The sequence below is a fragment of the Elephas maximus genome, chromosome 21 (assembly GCF_024166365.1).
Source record: "Elephas maximus indicus isolate mEleMax1 chromosome 21, mEleMax1 primary haplotype, whole genome shotgun sequence".
Classification (NCBI taxonomy): Eukaryota; Metazoa; Chordata; class Mammalia; order Proboscidea; family Elephantidae; genus Elephas; species Elephas maximus.
Window position 1 is genome coordinate 31501442 of NC_064839.1, and position 22961 is coordinate 31524402.

At 44.1% G+C, this 22961-nt stretch overlaps 1 protein-coding gene across 2 annotated transcripts in view; it reads right to left on the reverse strand.

Moving 5' to 3' along the window:
• Positions 1 to 22961, reverse strand: part of CDH11 (cadherin 11) — a 195578-nt gene that overhangs the window by 89283 nt on the left and 83334 nt on the right. The window contains exons 1-2 of one of the 2 annotated variants that reach the window (XM_049865041.1): positions 21032 to 22858; positions 14292 to 14416 (exon numbers count right to left, since the gene is read on the reverse strand). The gene's annotated coding sequence lies outside the window, so the exon portion shown is untranslated. Of the gene's footprint in view, positions 1 to 14291; positions 14417 to 21031; positions 22859 to 22961 lie in introns of those variants that run through there. The other variant, XM_049865040.1, reaches the window with a different exon arrangement.

Genomic DNA, 22961 nt, shown 5'->3' on the forward strand with positions numbered 1-22961 from the left:
CTCTTCATCACCCCACTAAGAAACTCCATGTCCATTAGCAGTTACTATTTTAAAACACGTTTTACTAATCAAACTTCTGCTACTCTTGAAGATCTAAGGAATCTTCGTGCAAGTCCACATGGAATTCCTCATGAACTGAGTGAGAGTCAGCACCAACATGCCAGGCACGTCAGGCACACCCTCCTGGGCTCCCTGTCAGCTAGAACCTCCCCAGCCTTCCCAAATAGGGGATACATTCTTGGAGGCCAAAGGCCATGCTTCCTACATGTTCTTTCTTCCCCGGCACCTCGGCTCAAGGCTGACACACAAGTACGAGCTATGTAAAAGCTCGGTTTCTGACCAACTGGCCAATTGCCACTTCTTCCGAAGACCAGCACGTTTGTCATCTGCCTGCTGCTCGAATGCTGATGCCTCTGCAAGCTGTCATTTCCCGTGATTATTCTCCCCAAAGCATGTGCTGTTAATTTTTCATCTTAATGAACTGTCTGGTTGAGTTTAGCAACGGGAATAGTGATAGAAGCATGATGAAAATGGCTTATGCCTGGCTATTGTCAGAAACCTTTACCCCACAACACGGGCAGATAATTGAAATAAAATATCTTGATGGTTGCAAACGCCATTTGTCAAGGATAAAGTGGAGTAAGTGCTATTTCAGAAATTCATACTAACAGGCTTTATAAACATGGGTTATTGGCATGTTCCTCCGAGTGATACCTGCTCAAGCATTTAAGTGCGCGGCTATTATTCTCTGTGTTTGCTTGAGTGAAACCACTTTGGGTACCAAGCTCCATGTCAGCCCCAATTTCCCAGAGGATTACAGATGCACAGTCTTTCCTACCAGGAGATGGGTCTGACAAGCCAGAGCAGGCCTGAACGGCCATGTTAGCGCACAGACGCATACGCAGGGAAGCCATTATGCAGTGGTCGGCTGCCCGAGGGTGGAGGGTGCCTGGAACAGGTGCCACTCAAATCTGAATGAAGGGCCAGGAGAAAGTGAGAGGAGGAGAGGGAGGGAGAGAGACAGAGAGCGAGAGTGAGAGAGAGGGAGACAGAAAAAGAGAGAGGGAAGAGAGGGAGAGAGAGGAACAAAGAGACAGACAGACGGGGGAAAGAGTAAGAGAGAAAGAAAGGCATGGAGAGAGAGAGAAGGAGGGGAATAGAGAGTGGAGAAAGAGGAAGGAAGAAAGAGAGGGAGGGAAACAGGGAGAAAGAAACAGAGAGACAAAGAGAGAAGGAGACAGAGAGAGATGTCAGATTCTGCTCATTCCAGCAGTGTGAAGAAACCCAGCCCCAGCCCTCTGTTCTGGCCTGTTTTCTAAGGCAGGAATCCCAACCATTATATTCCTTTCAAGCTATAAGAGAAACATCTGAAAATTAGGTATTGGCTTAATCACTCATTCAAGAAATATTTACTGAGCTACCATTAGTATGGATGTCATTGCTCTAGACACTGAGGAGAAGGGGTGGGCAGGGCAGACCTGGTCTCTGAACTCCAGGGGACTCAGACTCTCAGGAGGAAACAGAGAACAAAGAAATAAAACCATGAAAAGAAATAGGTGTGGTATTCACAGATAGTGATAACTGCTATGAAGGATTAGAATCATGAAATGTCAAATAACTGAGTAACTGCAGGGCAGGTGGAGGGCGTGGCTTCAGGGGTTATAAAGTCAGGAAAGGCCTCTCAAGGGGCAACATTTAAGTTGAAACTTAAATGATGACAAGGAGCCAGATGTGTAAGGAGATGGGAAGACCCTGGGGTTGGAAGGAGCTGGGCCTACTTAAAGGACAGCAAGAGTGACATTGTGGCTGAGCAGACTGGCGAGAGGCAGAGCAGGGAGTAGACGGAAGAAGGGAGTGACCAGGTAAGCAGAGCAGTATGGCCTAGTCAGAGTGTGTGTTTTATTCTGATTAAGATGGGATACCATTAGACAGTTTTAAGTAAGGGCTATGAGGCAATTCTATCACCCATCTGTCACTTTGTCGTACTGTGGTGGCTTGTGTGCTGCTGTGATGCTGGAAGCTATGCCGCTGGTATTTCAAATACCAGTAGAGTCACCCATGGTGCACAGGTTTCAGTGGAGCTTCCAGAGTAAGACAGACCAGGAAGAAAGGCCTACAGATGTACTTCTGAAAATTGGACAATGAAAACCATATGGATCACAAAAGAATATTGTCCAACGCAATACTGGAAGATGAGCTTCTGAGGTTGGAAGGCACTCAAAATACACAGTGGCCTCAACAATGGACTAGAGCCAATAATTGTGAAAATGGCACAGGACCTGGTAATGTTTCATTCTGTTGTACACGGTATCACCGTGGGTGGACGCCAACTCAACTGCAACTAACAACAGCAACAAATGAGACAATTCCTAGAGAATCCTGACCTCCCTCCCCACGCCCCTTACAGGACCCTGCTGCAAACTAAATCTAGACCTGCCCCCATCTTATCTCTTCTGTTCAACATATAACCCTGACATTGGCTTTCACCGGCCTTCTCCTCATACATTTAGTTCTCCCTATTGTCTGCACCTCTGTTCTTCTCAAAACCCATTCTGGATACCAGTTCTCTGTTCCAGCCCAACCAAAATGAAGAGCAGTTGTGGTGGAGTCAACTCCAACTCACGGTGACCCTATGTGTGTCAGAGTAGAAATGTTCTCCAAAGGGTTTTCCATGGCTGATTTTTCATAGATTGCCAGGCCTTTCTTCTGAGGGACCTCAGACTTCACTATGAGCCATTAATTGGGCTAACAGAAGAGAATCATGGAGTCCCATGATGAGTGAGGGGAAGGCCACTCAGACACTGGTACCAATTTCTTTGAAGTGGCACTTATTCTGCAAAGCCATCAGCAGGGCTCAGTCAACCCGAGACTTCTGTCCCTCCACAAAAGTGCTGGGGCTGGCTGAATTCTCTGGAAGAAGCTCCTGCAGTCCGAATGCAGAGTCAGGATGAAAATCTATCCTCAGAGCAAAAGCAATGGAAGTTCCATGTGACCAGAGGTCCTCCTCTGTCTTCTTCTCCACAAAATCTTCGTACTTAGCACAGCGCTAAGCATTCAATGAGTAAGCATTCAGGGAAAACAATGGAGGAGGGACAAATGAATCGGGTCTATTCACGCACAGACACAAGGCAGTTTGTTGCAAAATATTCAAAAGAGTTTGTGGCAGGCTGGGTTCTCTGGGAAGCAGATTCTGAGATGGAGTTTAGTTAGCATAACCCGAAAAACCCATTGCCATCCAGTTGATCTGGACTCATAGCAACCTTACAGGACAAAGGAGAACTGCCCCACAGGATTTCCAAGAAGCAGCTGGTGGATTCGAACTGCCATCGTTTTTGGTTAGCAGCTGAGCTCTTAGCCACTGTGCCACCAGGGCTCTGGAGTTTAGCATGGGAGGTGTTTATTAAGGAGTGCCCTTGGGAACAATACTAGTAAAAGGATGGAGTGGACATAGAAGATGTGATGCAAACCCAATACCAAACTCAGCACACCCCACATGGTCCTCAGAACCAGGCAGAACTGAGATGGCCAGGCCCCTACTGATCTGTCATGGATATGGCTGGTGTTAGGGGGAAAAAAAGACAAGAATAGTAACTCTGCCATGTATTACCTGTGACCCTGGTAGAGTGCAACTCTGTTTTCTAGACTGTGACAAACTCTGAACCTCTTTTTAGTCTTCTGTGGAATGGGATGGACAATGTCCATCTCCAGGGATCAAAGTAGAGAATTCAAAGGAAGCTCTGTACAAACTTTAAAGAGTATGTAGACAGTGGCCAGGGAACAGTTTGTTCCTTTTGATAATGGACTTGGGGGCCTGCTACTGCCCTCAGCAGCGAGAGGCGCATATAGATGGAAACCATGTCCCATTCACGTGAGAGCCCGTTCAGGCCAGTACAATCACCAAGAATGTGTGTGTGCCCACGTGCTGTGATAGCAGACAGCATTAAACACCCAGCCTCCGTCCCCAAGGATCTCACAGACTGTACACAAATAAATGGCAACGTGTGGTGGTGACAGAGAAACAGCTGGGCGAACTTGTCCTTTAGGCACCATAGGCACAGTACTGAGCAAACCCAAAACCAAACCCAGTGCCATCAAGTCGGTTCCGACTCATAGCGACCTACAGGACAGAGTAGAACTGCCCCATTGAGTTTCCAAGGAGCGCCTGGCGGATTCGAACTGCCCACCCTTTGGTTAGCAGCCATAGTGCTTAACCACTATGCCACCAGGATTTCCACAGTACTGAGAGCCCACAATATTTTAGGGGCCCATGGAAATGTTTAATTTCTTTTAAAATCAGAAAAAAAAGACCATTAGAGTAAAAGGTTGCATTCATCTTTGCACCAAAGCAGTTGTAAATATAAGTTTTTTAATATTGTTTTTATGGAAGAAGGTGCCCACCAAGGTACCTAGGGCCCATAGAAGTCATAATGAGACCTTGAGGAGCAGAGGCCCCTGCAAAAAGGAGGAAGTGACAAAGTCTAGGTCGTGGGGTCAGGGAATCCCACCTGAAGGAGAGGTCCCATCTCTGTGTCCCCAGGCACATGGGACAGAGCAGCAAGAAAAGCAAAATTGTGCAAGGGAGTGGAGGTGGAAAACCTCACAGCTGAGTCCATGAATGACCAGTCATATGGGACAGATGAGGGGTTAAGTGTGAGGATGCCATCAGAAGCTTCTGGAAATGAGAGAGCATCAGTGTTCAGTCATGGCAGGTCTTAGAAACCAGACAAAGATCTTTGGACTCCATCCTGAAAGGGATGGAAAGTTTCTAGAAGGTGTCAGATTAAGCAGCTTGATACCACTCGGATTTGAGAAAAAAAATCAAGCTGCAGCTCATAAAAAATGGATTGGTGAAGAGAGCATTGAGCTGGGCATGCTCCCAGGGCCCTGAGCACCAGTCACCTGACCAGTTCACACATGAACACATGGTGCTTGCCACCATTGTGTGGACGCAGGAGTGGTGGGTAGGTCTGACTTAGCTCAGACCTTTAACAAGGGTGAAACTACACAAGCAACAAAGGGGTTTTTATTCCTTGCCCAAACCGTTGGTTTAGGGCAGTGAATAACAATCTTCTTGGGTCCATTTTTCAAGTGGAAATTCTGAAGAGGGGTTGGGAGTGCTGAGTGATCTGAAACAGTATCTACGATGGACAGAGCCGTGATACTTCAGGAAACTTGCTGAAGTATCAGCAATTTAGAGAGGCAGCTTCTCAGTAGCCCTTGCAAGTACGTGACTGAATTCTTAAAAATTTGTTTTATATATACATATAAAAGAAAACGGTATATGTACTGTCGCTATGGTAACCTAACAGCATTTGGAAGGGTGCTTAGATTCTAAAATTCAGCGCCTCTTGAAAAGATGAACTTCCTGGCCCCTCTGCAATTTCTCTCAGGCTTCCAAATGAAGGCATCGCCAGGTGTCTGGCTTTCTCCATCCACAATTAATTGGTGGCAGATTTTAGAATGACTTGTTTCTATTCCTTCCCTGTTCTCTTAAACCACCCTGGGCCCAAAATCTCCCATAGTACAAGGGGTAAATGGAGTTAGTAGCCTCCGGAGAAAATGGTGATTCTGTGGCTTTAGGAATCACGTGGGGCCACAAAGGGCAGAGAGGCAGTGGTCTGATTTTCTCTTGAAACGCTCTGGGGGCAGCCAGGCCTTCCTGATGGACCCTCTTTAAGGAGTAAGACTTAGACAGAGTCAGAGAATACCTCCACTGGCATAAGAGTTCTGTGAGAACAGGAACCTCAGTGATCTTATGCACAGCTGCACAAGTGAACTTAGCACAGAGTAGGCATTCAATAAATACGTGTTTAATGTATGAATGGGTGAATTAATGAATGGCCAGAATGTTTTTCCTTGGAGATTCTACTTCATCACAATCAGGTTCAACTGCTTTATTCACACCAACCAACCAACCAACCAACCAACCAACCAACCAACCAACCAACCAACCAACCAACCAACCAACCAACCAACCGCCATTGAATCGATTCCTACTCATGCCAACCCCATGTGTGTGGGAGTAGGACTGTGCTCCATGGGGTTTTCAATAACCGATTTTTTAGAAGGTCACCAGGTCTTCCTTTTGAGGCACTTTGGAGTGAACTCAAACCTCTAACCTTTCAGTTAGCAGCCAAGTGGATTAACTGTTTACACCGCCCAAGGACTCCTTATTCAGCCCAGACCTGTCTAAATGTCTAGGACCCCAGAAATCAGGAGGCCCCAACCTGCAGGAAGCACGCACGTGTCTTGGCGGAGAGCATGCAAGGCTGCCATGAAGGCTTTTGGGAGTTACTTGATGAATGAACAAATGAATACCTGAAAACAATCCCCCGAGACGCAGAAGTACATGGTGCAAACCCATACCACACTGTCTTACCAGGTTACTTCCTGCCTGTCAGCATTCAAAGTCCTTCCCAGGCTGAGGACAGAGTACCCCTGGCCATGCTGCACACAGGAAGTGCACAGATCACTGGAGCAGTGCTCAGCCGCTTTGATCTTTAAAAGGTGGGAATCCTACACCAGCCTTTGAGAGGCCCTGGGGGCTCTGATAAGAACAGGGGAGTCAGGGGCTCAATGGCCAGCTGTTTGAAATGAAGTGATTAGATTTCATCTGGGCTGTCTGTTCCCACCCTGGACCTGGGACTCAGGAGGAAGCTTGGAGAGTGTGCTTACCTGCCGGAGACAGTTGCTTTTTCCTGAGCACTTGATGAGACAGGGCAAGGCCCTTTCCCAAAGATGAGCTGGAGGTAGGTATCAAATGGCGCAAAGAGGGACTCCTCCTGTCATCTCCATCCTGAGATGAATTTGCCCTTATGGCATTGTGGGGACACTGATACCAAGAGGAACATGTTCTCCCGGTTTCAAGTTAACCTGGTTTATCTCTCTAAGTGCTGGGAAGAGGAAGTTTTAAGTAACCGACATCCAAGCTGTACCTTGACTGGGAATAAACTTTTCAACTAGTAAAATCACTGCATGGGACACAACAAACTGAAAATATAAAAATCAGTGACACTAGATGAAGCATTCATAAGAATTCATTGCATTACTTTTGCAACATTCCTGTAGGTTTGAAAAGTTTCCAAATATATATAGATATATACACATACATATATAATCAAACAAGCATAAGCAAAATGAGAAAGGAGAAAGACTTAGTAAAGGTTTTGTGTTTTTGTTTTTAATCAAGGTAAAGAGCAGTGTGTAGAACAGTTTTTATAGTCAGATACGAATGTGGAGGAAGCAACTATTTAGATGTATGCGTTTTTATAACAAACCGAACTCATTGCCGTTGAGTTGATTCTGACTCACAGCAATCCTATAGGACAGAGTAGAACTGCCCCATAGGGTTTCCAAGGAGTGGTTGATGGATCTGAACTGCCAACCTTTTGGTTAGCAGCCGAGCTCTTAACGACTGTACCACCAGGGCTCCAGGAAAATCTCTGCAAGGTCACACACATACAACTGGAAACGGTTGCCTCCAGAGAGCGAAATTGAAGGGGAAGAGACTATGAATTGAAGAAGACTTAATTCTTTGCAGACCTTTTTCACTTTTTTGAATTTTACACCATAATTTATTTCTTATCTATTTAAAGATAAAAATAAAACCAAGCAAACATTTTATTGGACTCCCCACCTAAACATGACAAACATTGGCTCTAGAACTTCTGTACTGTTCCCTTTGCCTGATAAATCCTTCCCAATCTTCTTTTCCAGGTACATTCCTGCTCATGCTTCAGGTCACCTCCTCACTGAAGCCTTCCATGATTTCCTCCAGCAGAGTCAGCCCCTCTTGCTGCTGAGGGTTGTGGCAGGCACTCTCTGTTAGGCCAGTGCTTTCTCTTCCAAGTCTGTTATCAAAAGGGACCCATGGGGCTGTCCATAAGTAACTGTGTCATTATTGGCAGGCCAGGCTCTATCACAAGAAGGGAGGCTCCCTGAGGGTGAGGCTTAGGTTTCATTGGTGTATTGGTACACATGTATTTGGTTCACTGTTGTATCCCCAGTACCTAGTCCAGAGCCTAAAATAAGGATGGTTCTTAAGAGATGATTAATAAGTGACTATATTCAAGATTTTTGTTTTTTTTTCTCCCCATGTAGACATTTAGTGGCATACTGCTGCTTTAGCCAGAATCAGCTTGTTGTTGTTGCCGTTGAGTTGATTCCAACTCATAGTGATCCCATGTGACAGAGTAGATATGCTTCATAAAGTTTCCTATGCAGTAATTTTTACAGGAGTCAATCGTCAGGTCTTTTGTCTCTCAGAGCAGCAGGGCGGGTCCAAACCACCAACTTGTTAGTTAGCAGCCAAGTGCTTAGCCATCTGTGCTGCCAGGGCTCCCTGGAGCTTAGCCTCCATTAAAACTCCAGTGGGGATGTCAGATGCAGGCAGAGCAAAATAACTGTAGTAATAACTGTCCTCCTCCTCCCCACCACAACTTGGTCAGGACTGAAAGCCAGGGTACAAAAGAATTGGAGGAGACATATTGGCCAATAGGAGGTACTACAATGCTGTACCTCACTCAAGCCCTGGCTTTACCCGTTGTTAATCACGCAGCCCTAGGCAAGCTCTTTAGCCTCTCTGAACCTCAGTGTCCTCTTCTATAAGAGGATCATAATAACCGCATGTACCAGTCAGTTTTGGTGACGTCAAATTCAATAATGAACGTGAGGCACGTGGGCGTTCTCAAGAAAAAATTGACTATCATTGTTATAAGGTGCAGTGGTTAAAAGCTCGGCTGCTAACCTAGAGGTTGGTGGCATGAACCCAACAGCCACTCCGTGAGGGAAAGATGTGGCAGTCTGTTTTCATAAAGATTACAGCCCTGGAAGCCCTTTGGAGCAGTTCTATTCTGTCCTATAGGGTCGCTATGAGTTGGAATCGACTTTGATGGCAAAGTTTTTTTTTTGTTTGTTTTTTTAATCATTGTTGTCATCAGTAGTGGTCTTGCTTTTTGTCCATCATTAGTTAAATAAGGCAGGATGGAAGACCCACAACTTGTTTGAGATGTTTCCTTTAATATTGATTCTGGGCAGAGGCAGCACGTTCACGTTGCCTCGCCTACAAGTGCTTTATATAATCATTAGTTGATTGCAGTGGTGGCAGTCACATTGTACAAGATCTGCAAAGCAGTCCCAAGTGAACTTCGTGTCTGTTTATGGTTCCAGTGACACTAGCTACAGATGGATACAGGGCCTGTTTCTCCACAGTGGCCCAGATCCTGAAACAGGAAATGTGCGTTCACAGACAGGCCCAGCCAGCGCAGAGCAGCAAGCAGGCTGCCAACATTTCAAAATGTCAGAGACAGTGCAGAGCCTGATGAATTCTCTAGCACAGGTGAGCTGCCCCCAAGCAGCTCCTTGGAACTGTCTTCTATGCAAATGAGGGGTAATGGATGACCTGTGACCAGTGCCCCCTGTTGATATCACTCAGGAGGTTCTCAATGTGTGTAAGCTTTTCATGAGCATAAAAGCAAGTCCCTTTCACTTCTCCAAGACATTAATTTCTGTACTAAGTGCTCTGCTAAAAGCCCAGCCAGGCAGCAGGGCTGAGAAGTCCTATCCTCTAGCTACCCAGGTAAGTCCTTCCTACTCTGAGGAGGTACCTGAGTAAGACAGGTGTAAGAAAGAAGCTCAAATGGATTTCTCTGGAAGTCAGCCAGGCAGCCAAAGAGCTGATCCTGTAGGCCATTTCACCACCATTTGTTAAAAATTTTTCTCTCTGTGTCTCTCTCTCTCCCCAACCTCTCTCTCCATCCTCCTCTGGGCACAAAAAAATTCCTATCTCTAAAACAAGAAGCTTATACTAAAAGATGAAAGGGCTATTCTATTGTAGCCATGCTGCAGTTCTTTAAGATGGCTACATACATTAGAGTATTTTCACCTTTCCTCTCCTTGGAAATAAAAGCTATGCAGAACTCTTCAACATAGGCTGTTCTGAATGTCTATGTGGGAATAAGAATTTTAAAAAAGTCCAATAGATTTCCTAGAAAAGAAATTAAATTCAAGTACTTTCTATTTAACTTTCGATTCTGCTTCATCGATACCGCATCCTAATTGTTCCATGATCAAGAAAAATAGGAAATGTCAGTTGCATATCCTATTAAAGAACTCAAAGGGCCGATGAAATGAAGAGACCCATTTGGTTTGGCAGAAACGAGGTGGTCATCATTCACGGACGTTTCCACAGGAGGGATGCACTCTGTCTGCTAAGCCGGGCTTCAGAGCAACTGAGTGCAAAATATGTGAATGAGAAAAGAGTCCGTCATACGATTTCCAAGTCCTATCAGCGCTTTGGCAGGGAAGTACAGCTCTGTCTCCACTAAGACTGTTTTCATTACCTGGTTTCCACCCATAAAAATATTGACCAGAGCATGGGAAAAAGAACGGAGGGCTCCTCGAGTCAAAATGTTGTCCCCAAGCAGACCGACACTGATACACCAGTGTAAAACACCTGGGAAATAGCCAAGGAGTTACGGGCCTTGGTCGTACAGTGGTTAAGAGCTTGGCTGCTATCCCAGAGGTCGACGTTTCAAACCCACTAGCTGCTCTGCAGGAGAAAGGTGTGGCAGTCTGCTTCCATAAATATTCAAAGCCTTGGAAACCCTACAGGGAAGTTCTACTCTGCCCTATAGTTTTGCTGTAAGTCAGAATTGGCTCAACGGCAATGGGTTTTTGTGTTTGGTCACAGGGAGGACCATCTATCTAAAAATGGCTTGTCTGGGCTATAGGAAAAGCCTCTGGCCTCATGCAGAAGAAATGTCTTTTGTCCATAACGTAGCAGATTCACGCCAGGGACAAGCAGAAGAAGGCCCTGGTAAAAGACATTAAACACACACACACACACACACACAAAAAAAAAATTGCTGTTGAGTTAATTCTGGCTCATATCGACCCTATAGGAGAGAGGAGAACTGCCCCCGATAGTTTCTAAGGAGCAGCTGGTAGATCTGAACTGCTAACGTTTTGGTTAGCAGCTGAGCTCTTAAATTACAAAGTCAGACTCTTCAGGTTTCAAAATCCTGGCTCTGTACTTACGAGGTGTATGATCATAGGCAAGTTACTTATCTTCTCTAAATCTCAGTTTTCTCATTTATAAAATTTTGAATATTAATAGTAAAAAAAAAAGTTGCTGTGGAGTCTATTCTGACTCACGGTGACCTCATCAGCTTCAGAGTAGAACTGTACTTCCATAATGATTTCAATGGCTGTGAGCTTTTGGAAGTAGATTGCCAAGTCTTTGTTCTGAGGCACCTCTGTGTGAATTTGAACCATCAACTTTTTGGTTAGTAGCTGAGCGCTTCACCATTTGTGCCACTCAGGGACTCCATATTAATTAAAAGAAAAAAAAAGTTACCTTCGAGTTGTTCCGACTCCTAGCAACCCTATAGGACAGAGTAGAACTGCCCCCTAGGGTTTCCAAGGAGCAGCTGGTGGATTCGAACTGCTGACCTTCTGGTTAGCAGCTGAGCTCTTAGCCACTGTGCTGTCATAGTACCTACCACGTATAAGACTTTTGCAAAAAATAAGGGAGAGGATATATCTAAAGACCTTGGCATGGTGCCTGGCACATAATAAGCACTCAAAACCTGTTAGCGGCCGTTATTCTGACTTTATTCTCTATGGTAACATTAGCCTGCTCCCCTCCCCCATTCCTTATCTTCTATTCAAAATATACTGAAGGCAGTCTCTATTCATATATTTAATAAATATTTCTTGAGAGCCAACTTTGTGGTAGGCACAGTGTTCGCAACTGGGACCATGGTGTTCTCAAAATTAGTTCTGCCCTCAAGAGCCTCCAAGTCTAGCTGGGAAGACAGACAACTAAATAGACAATTATGCATGAATAGATGAAGCACAGGGCATTTTAACTGCAATAAAGCTATACTGCAAGATACTGTAATGTTGGATAAGTGGCATAATTCAGTTGTTGAAAGCCATAGTACTGTAAAACACAATGAGTGAACTCTAAGGTAAACCATGTTGTTGTTGTTGTTGTTAGGTGCCATCAAGTCGGTTCCAACTCATAGCGACCCTATGCACAACAGAACGAAACACTGCCCGGTCCTGCGCCATCCTTACAAACCCTGTTATGCTTGAGCTCATTGTTGCAGCCACTGTGTCAATGCACCTTGTTGAGGGTCTTCCTCTTTTCCGCTGACCCTGTGCTCTGCCAAGCATGATGTCCTTCTCCAGGGACTCATCCCTCCTGGCAACACGTCCAAAGTATGCAAGATGCAGTCTCACCATCCTTGCCTCTAAGGAGCATTCTGGTCGCACTTCTTCCAAGACAGATTTGTTCATTCTTTTGGCAGTCCATGGTATAGTCAATATTTTTCACCAACACCACAATTCAAAGGCGTCAACTCTTCTTCGGTCTTCCTTATTCACTGTCCAGCTTTCACGTGCATATGATGTGATTGAAAATACCATGGCTTGGGTCAGGCGCATCTTAGTTTTCAAGGTGACATCTTTGCTCTTCAACACTTTGAAGAGGTCCCTTGCAGCAGATTTACCCAATGCAGTGCGTCTTTTGATTTCTTGACCGCTGCTTCCATGGCTGTTGATTGTGGATCCAAGTAAAACGAAATACCTTGATAACTTGACACACTGTGTGGATCATGACGTAAACTATAGACTTCAGTTAATAGTAATATCTCAGTATACTGCACTAATGCAAGATGTTAATAACAGGAGAAACTGTGTACAGTATGTGGGAGCTCTGAACTTTCCGTACAATTTTTCTGTTCACCTAAGAATGCTCTAAAAAGTAAAGTACATTGAAAATAATAAATAGAACAGAATGTAAAAGATAGACAATTACAACTCGTAGCTCAATCACAGGGGATCAGAAAGAACTCTTTATAGAGGTCATGATAGCCAAGCTAAGGTATAAGGATGAGTAAGAGTCAACCTGTGAAAGGTTCAGAGACAAGAGAGATGTTGGGGCTTTGAGGAACTGAAAGCTGTGCCTTGTGTGTACTTTCTAGATTGGACGTGTACAGTGAGGGCCAGTGGGAAAGGGGAGTGTCTGAGAGATGACTCTGGATGGTGAAACCAGGGGCTCCATCATTAAAGAGTCCAAGAAGTTTGTTAAGGAGTTTAGGTCTTTATTATTGAACTGTATTAAGTGGAGAAGTAATATAATATCTGCATGTAGGAACATTGCTTAGGACGTGCATGGAAAATGGATCATACTGAAGCTGCAGGAAGTAACACAGCAGGCAAAAAGACCTAGTAGGTAGCAACTGCAATAATCTAGGAGAAGAAGAATATGGCTTGGATTTGGATTTGGAAATGGAGCAAGGTGGAAAGATTTCAGAGGTACTGAGAGAGGACAGTCAATAGGAATCAATATGAATGAACTGCCATTGGAGACGAGGGGCTGAAATGCATAAGGGATTCCTCCCGTGTTTTTGGTCTGGGTGATTATGATGCTCTTCACTCACTAGGGAGTGAAGGTTTAAAGGATAAAATGATTGTTTGGTCTCTGCATTTGAGGCATCTGCCAGACATTCACACAGAGATGACCCATAGACACTTGGATGAATAGGTCTAGAACTCCAAAGTATGGACAGCCATGCTGGTAGAAATAATTCTTAAAATTCTATCTGGATATCTGGAAATCCTATAAAAACAGCTCCAGTCACTACCAAGTAGATGGAGAAGGTAAATGGATTCTTGGAATCCCAAGATGTCAGAGCTGTTAGAAATCCTAGATCCAACCACTCTTATGGCCCAGCAAACAGCTCATTTGCGTGAGGGTACACAAACAGATGGCAGAACTGGGCCTGGGACTTGCAATCAGACCTCCTGGCCCATGATCTAGTGCTTTGGCTCTTGAGGTCTACAGGGTTCAGCCTCCTAAACTCCTCTTCCTCTTGGGATAGTAGCCATCTTGTTCGTATTTAATGAGTTATTTTCAAAAGAAAAAAAGAAGAAAAAACCAACATGGCAGTCCTCTGTTAATCTGTCTAGCTGAGTTTTTGCTAAAGACATAACCTCCAAACGTTCCTTTTTTCTCCTCTGAATCTGTGCCAAAGAGATGATCATTCTTGTATTGGCACATAGTCAGTACTCAATAAAGAGACATGAAGAGTCACATTCTTCAAAACCCAAGAAAACAAGCCTTTCCTCCCCTCTTCAATTTTACTTAGCTTTTTGGTGAGGATCCAAATGAAGTCAAGTTTGTGGAGATGGCCCTGGTGCATATAGGTCCATCTCCACATACTTTTTTTTCCACATACGTAATAATCCTATGTGAGTCGCTCAGTAACGTTGATCCATCTTACCTTCTTTACCCATTGGATACTTGTTGCCAATTTCTATAATACACTCCACCCATCTGATTGGTCACTCAACAAATGACAACAGAAAAGAAAGTCACAGGGCCACTGAGCCAAGAACACAGTGATTTCTGCAAAAGACAAAAAGAGAAAGAATTATTAGTAACCCTAGAGATGATATGAGCCACTAAAGTGATACAATGCTATGGAGTGGCTTATGGGGGAAATTTCCACATATGTACACAGCCAGACAAGGATTCCCTCAACACAATGAAACACAAAATGAGCACTCCAAAGTAGATATGCCTTCGATAATTCTGAAAGTCCCCATTCTGTTTGTTCTTCAAGGACAACCTAACTTATATTCCTTCTCAGAAGCCTTCCCTAGTTCCCTATTACCTGAAGTCAATCACCTCTTTCAGACGCCAAACTCCCATGTCATTTCTCTTTTGGCACTAACTACAACTACCAATTAGTCACTGATCTGTTGTTGTTGTGTCCCATTGTGTTGATTGTGACTCACGGCAACCCTATAGGACAGAACAGAACTGCCCTACAGAGTTTCTTAGGCTGCAATCTTTATGGGACAAGATTGCCAGGTCTTTTCTCTCATTCATGTTTTCATCAATCATGTACCGTTCATCTACTATTTGCCAGGGATGGACCCTGCTAGGCACTGGGAATACACTATTGAATAAGACGGGCTTTTCCCTTATAAGATCACAGTCCAGAGGTAGAGAGAGATATATAAACAAATTATTACAATGTGTAAATTGAGGAAAATTTAACACGGATTTACAGCTACCACAGGTAGGCGGAATTAACCACACCTGCATTTGGCACGTTGATAACACAGATGACAGCAATCATACTTAGCCTCTTACAACATGCTGGGTAGGCGCTTTGCATGCATTAACTCACACTAACAGCAAATCTGCTGTAGAGCTAGTTTCTGATAGAACCCACATTCTGTCTGATTGCAAAGCAAGTAAGTGCCTTCCTTCCTAAAGTGAGAAGCACTGTTCGGGTGCTGCCAGACCCTTGTGAAATGATAGGCTCAAGGGCAAACAAGGACGGTGGTGGCGGTGGTGGTAGGAGATGCCATCTCCAGGCCAGCAGACCAAAGCACTGGGCTGACAGAGCTGTAACTCTTCCAAAGGCTACAGTTCTCCCCACTAGATCATGCACTGGCTTTTCTCTGTGGGGGCTGCATTCCACCAGGATCCTGATCTGATTCATCTCCACATTTCCCAGTGTCTAACACATTTCCTAGCCTAGAGCAGCTGTTCAATGTATATTTGTTGAGTGAATGAAGAGAAGAATACGGCGTGTCTGAACAGCTGTCGTCTTAAAAACGGAGGCACTGAACCAAGGAAGGTGCCGGCTGGCATCACTTCCTGAACACACAGCATAAAGGAGTTCTTCAACGTCCTTCATCCCTAGAGCGTCTACCTTCTAGGACAAACTCAGCCTGCAATGGAGGCTGAAAGAGCTTCGTACTTTGACTTTGTTTATTGTACTTAATTTCTTTCTGGATCCACTTTTCCCTGTCTCATCCCAGTTCCACCTAACTGCTCCCCCTACACAACTTCCTCCAAAAATTAAAAACCCTCCTGAGTGAAGTATCTTCTAGAATTTGTTCATATCACTTTGTTTTGGTGATGTGAGCAAGAACAATAAAAATGTCCTCTCGTGTGCTGTTCCCAGGATGTCAAGGACAGAGCACCAGTGGTATTATTCCCAAATGGGCATGGAGTCAGGGAGGAACAGACACAGGGGGCAGATCACACAATGTACAATTGATGAGGAAGGACCCTACTTTGCAACCATGATACATGTGATAGTCAGTCTCCAAAAATGGCTCCCCAGTGAACACATGGAGTCTCCAGGAGTTGCAATAGACTCAATGGCACAAGACAACAACACAGTGATGAACCATACCTCCAGGTATCCATGGTCTTCTACAATCCCCTTTCATATGAATCTGAATTGACTCCAGGTAACTAATGCAATACGGCAAATGGGAAACTGAACGATTTCAGAAGCTGAGTCCTAAAAAACCTTGTACACTCTGCCTTGTGTTCTTGGAAAGCTTGCCCTGGGAGGAGTCAGATGCTATGTCATTAGTCTGAATACTCTGAGACCACCATGCTGTGACGAAGCTCCAGCTAGCCATGTGGAGAAGCTGCACAGATAAAGGCTGAGATGCCTGACCATCTCCAGCTGTTCCAGCATCCAACCTGAGGTGCCAGACATCTCAGTATAGATATCATCTTGGAATCCAACACTGTCTAGATGTCATATGGCTCCAGCCATCTGAATGTACAGTATAAGACTCCCCACGTAGGAACCATCCAGAAGTCCTGTCAACCTCCATAGCCAGGAGAGATAGTAATGAACTATTATTATAAGCCACTACCACCACCCATCTGTCATACTGTGGTGGCTGTGTGTTGCTATGATGCTGGAAGCTGTGCCACCAGTATTTCAAATACTAGAAGAGTCACTCATGGTGGACAGGTTTCAGCAGAGCTTCCAGACTAAGACAGAGTAGGAAGAAAGGTCTGGCAATCAAATTCTGAAACTCAGTCAATGAAAACCCTATGGATCACAACAGACTACTGTCCAACACAGTGCTAGAAGATGGGCTCCCTAGGTTGGATACAACTACACAATAGCCACAACAATGAACTCAAACATTCCAACAATCATGAAGATGATGCAGGATCAGGCAACACCTCGTTCTGTTGTATATGAGGTCACCATGAGCTGGAACCAACTTGATGGCAACTAACAACATAAGCTCTTAAATTTTGGGGTGCTAAGTTACTCAGATTGGAAACCCTGGTGGCATAGTCGTTAAGTGCTACAACTGTGAACCAAGAGGTTGGCAGTTCAAATCTGCCAGGCACTCCTTGGAAACCCTACGGGGCAGTTCTACTCTGTCCTACAGGGTCGCTATGAGTCGGAATCAACTCGACAGCAGTGGGTTTAAGTTACTCGGCACCAGAAAGTTATAAAAAAAAGGAATGCATAAACATATATTCAGGGGTCTCTGGAATGCATTCTCTTCATACACTCATAACCATTCCTTGATGGGTATCATGTACCCACCTGACCCTATAGCTTAAGAAGGTAAGATTAATGCCCAAGGTGTACAGCCAATAACGCCTGAGGTAGGATCAGGATCCAACACTACAGACCCACAGCCTGCACTCCTTCTGTTTTCCTCCTCCAGTCTCTAGATAGTCTGTTACTATGCAGCTGTATCTATGGGTGGTATGTTTCTTAAAAGATCACTATTCCAATTGCTAAAAACTAACCGAGCCTCACTTTGCCGTGTATTCTTTACCTCCCTTCAAAATATTTCCCAAAAAACTCCTTTCACTGAAGCCCGCATAACCAATTAAGAGCTTTGGAGGGAAAGCCAAAGTAGATGGGTGACTTGTCTATGAATTCCAGGGACATTTAGGGAAGAGGGGCTGCAGATTCTGTGAAAAACGCTGGTATACAACTGTACCATGTTTCTTAGAAAAGGGAAAAAAAAATGAACATAAGAAATTTAAGTTATTCTTCATACTTTCAGCAAAATTGATGGGGGAAAATAAATTTTGTTTGCATCCGGTCTTCTGTCTCTGGATTGGCATTTTTGGTTGGAATGTTTAGTTTCTCTCCTCTACCTTGCGTGACCCAAATCATTAAGTGCTCCCCTACTAGCTGAAAGGTTGGCAGTTCAAACTCACCCAGAGGCACCTTGGAAGACAGGCCTATGGATCTGCTTCTGAAGGGTCACAGCCTTGAAAACCTTATGGAGCAGCTCCACTCTGCACACATAGGGTTGCCATGAGTCAGAAACGACCCAACGGCAACTAATAACAACAACCCCACATGTCATGACTCTCCTAGGCCAGAAATCATGTGTTCCCTGCTGAGCCAGATACATTACTGTATCTACTCTCTACCCACTCTCAAGGCTTCTCAACGTCACTTTCAAGGGGCTGCGAGCCATCACAGGCCCCCTTAAGAGCACAGATGCCCTGCCCATGCAGCCCCTTGCCATTTCTGTGCTTGGCTGTCCACAACACTAAGCCTCTTAGGGGCATAGACACTACATGTCACGTATTATTTCAAAGAGATGGAGAAATCAGGAAAAAGGAGACCATTAAGTCAAGTGTGTAAAGCGGGATGGAGAAAGTACCTGGAGGGCATACCAAAATTAAGGAGGAAAGCCACAGAAGGATGCAGGTGTGACTGTGGCAGCTCCTCTTTGCAGAGCTCTGATTGTGCAGAAGGCTGGGTACATACAGGGGCCACTACCTTCTCTTTGATGCAGGAAACTCTGGTTCAGTCTCTCAAGAACTCAGTTCACCAGCTATGGACAACCGATCTTTGGCAAAAAGTCAAAGTCCATTAAATGAGGAAGAAGATAGTCTCTTTAACAAATGGTGCTGGCAAAACTGGATATTCATTTGCAGAAAATGAAACAAGACCCATACCTCACATCGCACATAAAACTAACTCAAAATGGATCAAAGACCTAAATGTTAAATTTAAAACTATAACTGTTCAAGAAAAAAAAAGCACAGAGACAAAAGCTAGGGACCCAAATTTATGGCATAAATAGATCAGGAAACATAACTAATAATACACAAACAGCAGAAGAAAAACTAGACAACTGAGGCCTCCTAAAAATTAAATACTTATACTCATCAAAAGACTTCACCAAAAGAGTAAAAAGAACCTACAGGCTGGGAAAAAAATCTTGGCAAAAGCATATCTGACAAGGGTCTAATCTCTAAAATTTATACAAAACTTCAATACCTCAACAACAAAAAGACAAAGAATTCAATTAAAAAAATGGGCAAAGGACATGAACAGACACTTCACCAAAGAAAACATTTAGCCCTTCAGCCAAAGATCAGACAGGCCTGTAAGACAAAACAAGACCAAATGGGCACACCAGCCCAGGCGCAAGGATGAGAATGCAGCAAGGGGCAGGAAAGCTGGTAACGGGGAAACCAAGGCCGAGAAGGGGAGAGTGTTTACATGATGTGGGGTGGACAACCAATGTCACAAAACAATATGTGTATTAATTGTTGCTCTGTAAACCTTCATCTAAAGTACAAAAAGAAAACATTCAGGCGGCTAACAAACACATGAAGAGATGCTTGCAATCATTAGCTATGAGAGATGCAAATCAAAACTACAATGAGATACCATCTCACCCCAGCAATAATGGCACTGATCAAAAAAAAAAAAAAAAAAACAAGAAACAAATATTGGTGAGGTTGTGGGGGGATTGGAACTCCTATACACTGCTGGTGGGACCATAAAATGGTACAACCACTATGGAAAGTGGCACGGTGCTTCCTTAAAAAGCTACAAATAGAAATACCACATGATCCAGCAATTCCACTCCTAGGTGTATATACTAGAGAAATAAGAACTGTGACACAAATAAACATATGCACACCCATGTTCATTGCAGCATTATTCACAATAGCAAAGAGATGGAAACAACCTAAGTGCCCATCAACAGACGAATGGATAAACAAACTGTGGTACATACATACAAAGAAATACTACACAATAATAAAAAATAATGATTAATCTGTGCAACATCTCACAACTTGGATGAATCTGGAGGACATTAAGCTGAGTGAAATAAGTAAATCACAAAAAGAAAAAAACGTATGATATCACTATTATAAAAAGGCAAGAATAGGTCTAAACACAGAAAGAAGAACATTCTTTGATGGTTGCCAGGGCTGGAAGGGGGAGGGAGGGAGAATCACTAACTAGATAGTAGACAAGTGAAGGGAAAGGCAATACACAATATGAGGAAAGTCAGCACATGGCCAAGGCAAAGACAGAACCTGAGAGATATGCAAGAATAAAGGGCAACTGTGGTAAATACTGGAAACCCTGGTGGCATAGTTAAGTGCTACAGCTGCTAACCAAAAGGTCAGCAGTTCAAATCCACCAGGCGCTCCTTGGAAATCAGATGGGGGCAGTCCTACTCTGTCCTATAGGGTCGCTATGAGTCAGAATTGACTTGACAGCAATGAGTTTGGGTTTTTTTTTTGGTGGTTAATACTATAACATATACAATCCTGCCACAACAGCAATACAGAATAATTGGTGAGAGGATACACAGGTAGATATGTATGCTAAATAGGAGTGGGAGGTCATACCGGAGTGTACCTGTGTGCATATATAGGTACAGTTGTGGATGTTTCTACATACATACTTGTATGTGGTACATGTATATTCATATACATATTAGAGCACATAGACAGCACAGTTATGGATACTTCTTAGACATATCCAAACACAGAACTGAGTCACTGGGCTTGAAGGCTAAAGACCATAGTCTTGGGGCTCATCTAGGTCAATTGGCGTAACATAGTTCATTAAGGTAATATTCCATATCCTAGTTTGGTGAGTAGCATCCAGGGTCTTAAAAGCTTGTGAGCAGCTATCTAAGATACAACTATTGGTCTCTTCCCACCTAGAGCAAAGGAAAGTGAAGAAAACCAAAGATTCAAGAAGCAATTAATCCAGAGGGCTAATGGCACACATGAATCACAGCCTCCACTAGCCTGGAACCACAAGAACTAGATGGTGCCCAGCTACCACTGCTGACTACTCTGACCAGGAATAAAGTGGAAGGTCCCGGTCAGAGTAAGAGAAAAATGTACAACAAAGCTCAAATTTATAAAAACAAAAGAAACAACCAGACTTACTAGTCTGATAGAGACTGGAGGAACCCCCGAGACTACAGCCATAGGATACCCTTCTAACTTGGAACTGAAGCCACTCCTGGAGATCGCCTTTCAGCCAAATAACAGACAGGCCTATAAAACAAATAACACCTGTGAGAAATGTGGTCTTTAGAACAACCAATTATAGGAGACCAAAAGGGCAACATTTGCCCAAAAGCAAAGATGAGAAGGCAGGAAGGGGCAGGGAAACTGGATGAATGGAAACAGTAAACCCAGGGTGTCAACAGTGAGACTGCTGATACATCATTGTCATGGAACAATTAATGTATAAAGTATTGAATGGGAAACTAATTTGCTGTGTAAACTTCCACCTAAAGCACAATAAATGATCCAAAAAAAAAAGGAAGAACTCTACTCAAATCAAATGGCTTGGCTAACAGAGCTCCATGCATGGATCGTCTTCTAGGCTGTGAGCTTGGCCAGACCAGAGAAGCGCCAGGATTACAGTCAACAGCACAACAACAAAAACACCACCATGCAGTGCTGGGGGAAGGGGACAGGGCTGAAAGTGTACGTGAATTAAAACAAAATAATTTCCTTCCCACTTGCTTCACCAGTGCATTCCCCATAATCCCAGACCACCTGCTCTGTGCAAAACAACGGGATAGGCACTGCAGATGAGTGATAAATCAAAAGGGAAAGAGTTGCCATGAACTGGAGTTTTCTGTGCATCAAATATATTTAATCTTCAACACAGCTCTAGGAGGTAGTGACACTTCCATTTTACAGATGAAGAGACTGAGGCTAAGCAGTAAATACCCAAGTGCATCAAGCAAGGGAGCAGCAAGCTGGGCTGGGTAACTAACAAGTCTGTTCCCTTCCTACTAGCTTTAGATCTCACAGGAGACTCACTGCCCAGGGCAAATCATGCATGTTCCTCTGGCATGTCCACACAGATAATTTCTAGCTCTGGTAGAGCAACACAACAGGGAATTGCGGATATTTTGGTAGGGAGCTGACCAAAACAAGTCACGGTTAATTAAATACAATACAGTGAAACCTGTGAGGGCTGGAACTCGACAGTACTGCCTTGTTTTTCGGGGTCTTGCAAGTGTTCTGCCTTTGACAGAGTGCAGCCCCCACTTTTCTATTGCTTTCTATTTAGTGGAAAATATTGGCTTTTTCCTTCCCTGGCAGATTTCCGCCTTACACAGACTCTGGCTTTCGAAGCTTTTACTGTACTTAGTATGTCAGAGTAGCACAGCCTTGAAAACCCCATGGAGCAGTTCTACTCCACACACATGGGATCACTGTGAGTCAAGATCGACTCAACAGCAACTAACCAGTGAAATGTCACCGTTTTGAAACTTTTCCTGGGCAAAAAAGGCAGCAGCAATGGCCATATACTTCTCTGTGGGTCTAGAAATACCAAGCTGCCTTGCTGAAGGGCGCTCTTTGCTTTTCTCGTTGTGCAGGGAAAAGAAGGCACGGCCCTATCGCAGTAGATCCTGGGGCTCTGCACACAGGGGCTTCTTCCTTCTTTGTATGTCACGTGTGTCTGACGTTGTTGAAGGGACCAATAATCCTCATTAATAATCGCCACTGAGACTTTTTATTTCCTGTTATTGCCAAAGTTGCAAAACCATATGGTGAAGCCTATTTTGTAAGATAGGATTGCAGACCATGAATTTTAAAAATGAGAGAAGCAGAAAGCTTTCAAGTCTGAGGGAACAGGACTTAAATCCAGGCTTTGCCTCTAACAAGCTCATTTGACTTTGGGCAGATAACCCTCTGAGCCTTAGTTTTCTCACCTGCAAAATGGGGATAATAATAACTTGCGTAGGGTTACTGAAAAGAATAGGGGTAAGAAATGCAATACCTCCCTTACAGTAGGCGTTCAATTATTTGTTGTTGCTGTTAGCTGCCATTAAGTCAGCCCCCGAGTCATGAA